A 6,219-nucleotide genomic window follows, 5' to 3' on the forward strand; every position below is an offset into this window, starting at 1 on the left:
GATGCGGCAGGGGTGCGGCAGGGGGAGAGCAGCAGGGACATGCGTCGTCGGAGGGAGCGGCGGGGGGATGCGGCGTCGGGGTGTGCGGCGGCGGGGGGAAACAGCGGCGCTCTGGGCCGAGCCGCCCCCGCCCGGGGTGTTTGCGCGCGCGGGGCGGGGCCGCGGTTCGGAGCCCGGCGCGCGGAGGTGACGCGGGGGTTTGGCAGTGACCCCGCGCAGGGAATCCCCGCTGCCTGCTGGCTCCCTGCTGTCTGCTAGTTTTCCCTTTAACATCGCCAGCTGATGTAAAACTCCATTTGCTTTCCACCCCGTTCCCTCTTTAGAGCATCTTGATTAACTGCATAATTAGAAACAGAATTGGGTCTTAAGCCACGCACCCCCCGCCCCAAACTGTTGCTGCTTTTCGTTTTAACTGTGTCCTGTCGTCACCCAGGCCATACTACTAAGAGGCCGTGATACTCTGATACCATATAGCAAGAAAAAGCTAAAAGTCTTGTTTTCTAATCTCTTACATAACTCACTTGTCTTGTACCAGCTCGAGAAAGATACTGGAAGCGGGAGGACAGGAGTACGCGCTTCTGAAGATGGGCTTTGTAACTCCGAAGTGATGGACTGCCAACGGACAGAGACGATCCATGGAAAAGCAGGTAAAATAACAAATTACACTGACCTCACTTCTTAAACTGCTGCTGTCAGTCGATGTAATTCCTACCAGCGAACAATACAAACATTTTGACATGCAATCTTGTACACACTTCAGTAATTGTTACCTAATAGAAATTTTCAGCCATGGAAGTATTTCTTTTTCTACTCCCTCAGAATCATGAGAATTTTGACGTGATACGAGTTCTGTTGTAAAGGGCACCCTGTCAATGACAGCAGTCACCAGAGCATCTCTGTAAATTGCGTTGTACAGAACAGTCATGTACATACAACTGTTATACTTCATAATAAAACCCAGCTTATCACCAGGGACAGAAGGCTTTGGTTTCTTACAAAAAAAATACTGTCAGACCAGAACGTGCTTTAATTGGAAATTTAGGTTCTCCCAGCTGCTTTTGGCTAGTTAAGCTCTGTTCAAGCTCCAGCCTGAGCAGAATAGGTGAACGTTTATTTTGGGTAATTACAGAGCTGGTGGGCACAGACTCCGACACCGTGATTGCATCCACGACTCCTGCATTCCCCACTCCAGAAGGCGACTGAGACCACAGCAGCCTTCACAGTTGCTCCAGCTGTGTTTGCAAAACAGCTGGATCAGGCACAGGAGCTCTGCTATCCAGACTCTCCACCACACTCCTGCTTTCGAAAGTCGTGTAGAGATGTGGTTTTGCCTCTGAGTGGAAGAGATCTGTAAATGATTTGAAGGTTCAGAGTTCAGGGGTGGTTTGGAAAAACACCCATCGGGCTGCAATGCCCGAGGGGCAGCCATCTGGTTAGATAGAGTGTCTGGGTATTTCTGGCATTTCACCTCCTGACTGAAGTCAGGAAAACTCCAAGAAAGGAAAAACATGGAAAAATACATCCAGACGCTTCCAGACTTGGAAAGCAGTTTCCTAATGCTTAGTCAAAGGCAGAAGTCAGTTCTTGTTGTAACAACCCACCCCTCTTTGGACTAGAAAATAGCCAGTGCAGCAGTTTCCTTTAAAATATCAGATAAGCAGCATAAATAGCCGCCCAAGAATCAGAGATATGACTAATTCCTATTCATTAAACATGTGCAACATAAATAATTACTTGTTTCATTACTCATTAATTACAGTGAGATGCCTCCAGCTCTGTCAACATGTGTCCAGGTTTACTTCCACACTGTCTCCTTTGAATAAATCCACGTTGTCATTCTGCAAACTTGTACCAAGAGAGGAAATGGGAAAGGCTGTGCGCCACGGGCATCCCCCTCCTCCTGTGCAGCTCTGGTTCCCAGGGATTTAAGAGATGGGCGTTAGGGGGTAAGATTCAGCCACTAATTTTGTTGCTGGCATTACATCTTGTATCTGAGGTATATTGCGAATACAGTTCCCAATACATTGCAAAAACTTCTGGGGAGTTTTGTAATTCACCTCAGCAGTATGGATGTCTTTAATACTGCCTTCCTGCTGCCAGGGTTTTCACTGGGTCACCGTAGTGGCCTTGGAGCTTTCCCCGGGGCTGCGCATGTGGCCACCCAGCCAAAGGCAGGAGAAGCCATGCCAGTTGAGTCCCAGGTGATCACAGTGTCTGACTGAAACACACTTGCTTTTGTTTTTTTTAAAGAAAACACTGAGTCACAAAAACTTAAAATACCTTAAATACCTTGTAAGTGGATTGATTTTGAGGGGAAAGTTCTCCAAACAGGGTGGACTTTCTGTGTATAGAAAAAAAAAAAAGAATTCTTCAGTGATCAGGGAACTTGTGTGCAGGAGCCCTGTAGTCAGCAAAGCGCAGTGAGTTGTGAAATAGTTGCTGAGGCTGAGAGGGAAACAAGCAGGGCAAGGATCCGAACCTGCTTTACAGACTAGTTTCCCAGTCCTTGGTTCATGGTCTCAGTATATCCTGCTGATGCCAATCCATTTTGTAGAGCTAATTAAAAAATGAGTAAGTCAGGGAGAAAACACCCATAAGCCAGCAGTTAAAGCAGCTGGGCAAGCTGGGGACCAGGCGTGCCTAAACCCTCGATCCAAGCTGGTCAGGGGAAAGACTTGTGCACGGGTTTCTCCCGTGCAATGGACCTAGGGGTGATGTTGCTCCCTGCAAACTTAAATGCCTCAACTGCTTTTTTTGTGATACAGCCTACCCCTTTAAATTAAAAATCGGGACTTCTATTTATAGTGTCATTTTTACCTCCTATATCTGTCCCCTTTAAATGCTCCACTGTTCAGTCCACAAAAACCCTGAAAGGATTAATTTTGTTTACCTTCAGAACTAAAGCTGTTGGGAGCTGAGGATGCCTCAGAAGTAATTGTATTAACAGAAGGTGGTGATGCGAGGTTAAGGGGAAGTGCAGGACCTGAGTGCTACAAATGCCATCAGCTACATCATGGAAACAGATGTACTCTCTTACTCCGTTGAGCATATGGGGAATAGACTCAAGGTCAGGGTCTACTCTGAACAACTAAGTTTTTTGGCCCATTGTTCTACTTTTTACTTTTCAGAAGGGATCCTAGCTTTTTTTATTATTATTATTTTCCCCAGTTGGTTTTCTGGTCACTGTGGACAACTTTCAGAAGTCGTTCTACAGAAATTCTGTCTGGCTTTAAAAAAAAAAAAAAGAAAAAAAAGGAAAAAAAAAAGAAAAAAAGACATCCTCATCTTCAACTGCTGGAGGCAGCAGGTGAGCCTACGGGGAGCGCCTTAAAACCCCCAGCAGTGCTGTGGCAGGTCTGGGGCAGGCTTGGGGCTGAGAGCGGTGGTGGGCTCTGCCCCTGCTGCGTGCCTGCTGGCTGCGGCTCTCGGGGAGGGGGGACAGCACGGGGAGGAGAGCTCAGCACCCCTGCCACGCAGCCACCTGCCATCAGCAGTTCCTAACGGTCAGTGCGGCACGTTCAGCGCCAGCACTTGGTGACGGGCTTAGCTAAATGGTGGTGGCAGTTTTCCTTTAGCATCAGAGGCACAAGGGGCAGGGGCAACCCCCGGGCTCGTGCTAGTTCATCTGCTGGACTCCACGGGTGGCTCGGTGAGCACCACAGGGGAAGCCAAGATCAATTTTTAGCAATAACTTTACGTTATGCTGTTCTATAGTTGTGCCAGACCTTAGTGTTACTCTAATGAGCATTGTAGAAGATGTATACACACATCAACTTGATTTACTAGGAAATCAAAAGATAATGCATATTTACAGCCGATAATCAAAAATATACCGGATTTATCTGTTGACAGAGAAGCACTACACAAGAACAGAGCCTCAGAAGATTCTACAGGTCAGCCAGTCCTGCCTTCAGCAGCCCGGCTCGAGACCCCCTTGCCCATATCGCCATGCCCTGCCTCCCTCCTGTGACCTTACAGAGACGCTGTACATCGCCCAGCAGCCATGCTTCTGCACGGAGCTGAAGCAGCAGGGCTTGGTGTTGTGCCGGGCTTTGTTCCGCAGAGTTCTCTCTCTTTAAACCATGTGTTGAATTATAACCGTGTAAGTAGGAGAAAAACTAAAACATATTTCACTGAGTTCTAGAAAAGCTCTGAATGGATGTAATTTTTATCAAGGTTTTATGGGCCCTATCCAAACACCAAACCATTCTGCTGTACCATCATATTTGAAGTGAGCTGTTGTATTACATGTCTAGAGGTGGCTACAGCAATGGCAGTGCACACAGTTTGTAGCCCCTGTCTCAGGATTCAAGGCTGATGTGCAGTGATGAGGTTTTGGGTGATGGGAGGAAGGATTGCTAAGGTTAGAGCTGGACATCTGGTTTTCAGAGGTATGATGGGCTATTTCTAGGGAGTTTCAAAAGTGCTCAGGATAGAGCTCTTGGGATTCAGGAAGCAGCAGCACAAAGTGCTCCTGTGTTTTTCTGATGCAACTGAAGTTAATGAGAGTTTTACAAGCTGGTCTTGCTGGTCAGATTAGGGCAGACATTCTCCCCAAAAGGCTGTTCACAGTTGCACCTCTCTTCTGTTAATGAGGTGGGAGTTCACGGCTAGAAAGCTGAGCTAAGCAGCCTGAGAAGTGTGGTGTGTTAGTGCTGGGCCGGAGGATATCCCTGGCTGGGCTCGCAGCGCCGTGTTGTACCTGGCCTTGGTTACGTTACTGAATCTCTGCGGGATGTAGCTCTCTCTTGGAAAATGGGAATAAGTGGTATTTTCCTACCACACAGCAGTACTATGATGAGCTGGTAGCTCAGGTGGCTTGTATATGTGCAAATGCACTAAACTGCTCAGCAGGCTCCACTAGCTAATTAGTTTTTGGACCTGAGTTTATCTGGTGCGACTAACTAAATTCCACTGTAGCAATTGCAATGGATCCAATTTCTGGACCTTCTTTAACTTTGCAAGTTTGTGGAAGAGAACTTTCCTCTTATATATACCACACTTGGCAGCACTTTCATCAGGAAAGGAACTGAACGGCCAGGATTTCCGCCAAATTGGGCTGAATGTATGTGGAAGAGATTGTGAGATTTTTGCTGTCTTCAGATCAGAAATGCAGCTTAGCCTAAGTTTGTATTTGAACCGGATGTTAGTTCAACTCTTAGCTTCACATACTGCAATTTTGACTTTTCTCAGTCAAAAAATACAGATAAAGCAACACAGAATCAGGAGGAACTGGCCTCGTTTGTGGCACAAAATGCCCTGATGCTAGAGAAGTGAGGGAGCCCAAGGGGCTAGCTCATGGTGTTCGTTCTCGCTCAGCTACAGTGAAGGCAGATTAAGGATAAATTACTCAGTGAGCAAATGTCTTCTTTTCCCTGTGACTCCACCTCCTTCGGGCATCCTGCCCTGTCCCCACCCCTTGCACTTGTCTGCATGTCTTAATGACAGTATTCATGCAGCTGGTAATTTATGTGCCTGATTTACCCAGAGCCTTCCCTTCAGTTATTCATAAAATTTGAGATGCAGTACGTATGTGATTCGTTAGGCTCCAAACTCCAGCTTAAAAAAAATCACAAATGTCTTAAGGGCTGGGCTCGAGCTAGAGAAATCTTAAAAGGAATAATTTCAGCTAGCAGTTAGCTGTTAGGTCCTCACTTTACACCTAGTTACAAAAGTTTGCCCTCAAAATAAATACAATGCATATTGTAACATAAGCACACAGCCGTTCGGCTTCGACCGAGGCAGTTTGATGTTCTGCTCTGGACGACAGACAGAGCTGATCCAGTTACCGAAACCTACTTGATTTCAGTTGGTGTCTCATGTCATAAACATGAATTGTTAATTTCATATTACTCATAACAGGCGCACTGTGAATGTTTGCGGGGTTTATAGGGTATCAGTTACAAATGTGATTATACCAGCCATTCCTCAGGACTGACACCAGTTTCAAATTAGAAGCTGACAAGCCTCACCTGCTCCGGAGTTCACTGGCAGGTCACCTTCTTGTCATTTTGGCTGTCCCCCCATCAAAATGACATCTGTGTTCATGAAGGGCCAGTGAGGGACTCGAAGTTGTTAGGATTGTTGCAGAATAAGAATAAGGTGTCATCTAGTCCAATAATGTGCTCGGCTTTGGCCTTTCAGATGGCTTGGTGCTTGCAGCACCTGGCAATGTTTCCAGATACAAGAATAGCTGGCTCGGCGGGTCAGCAGTTGTTC

The sequence above is a fragment of the Falco naumanni genome, chromosome 11, assembly GCF_017639655.2.
Source record: "Falco naumanni isolate bFalNau1 chromosome 11, bFalNau1.pat, whole genome shotgun sequence".
Lineage (NCBI taxonomy): Eukaryota > Metazoa > Chordata > Aves > Falconiformes > Falconidae > Falco > Falco naumanni.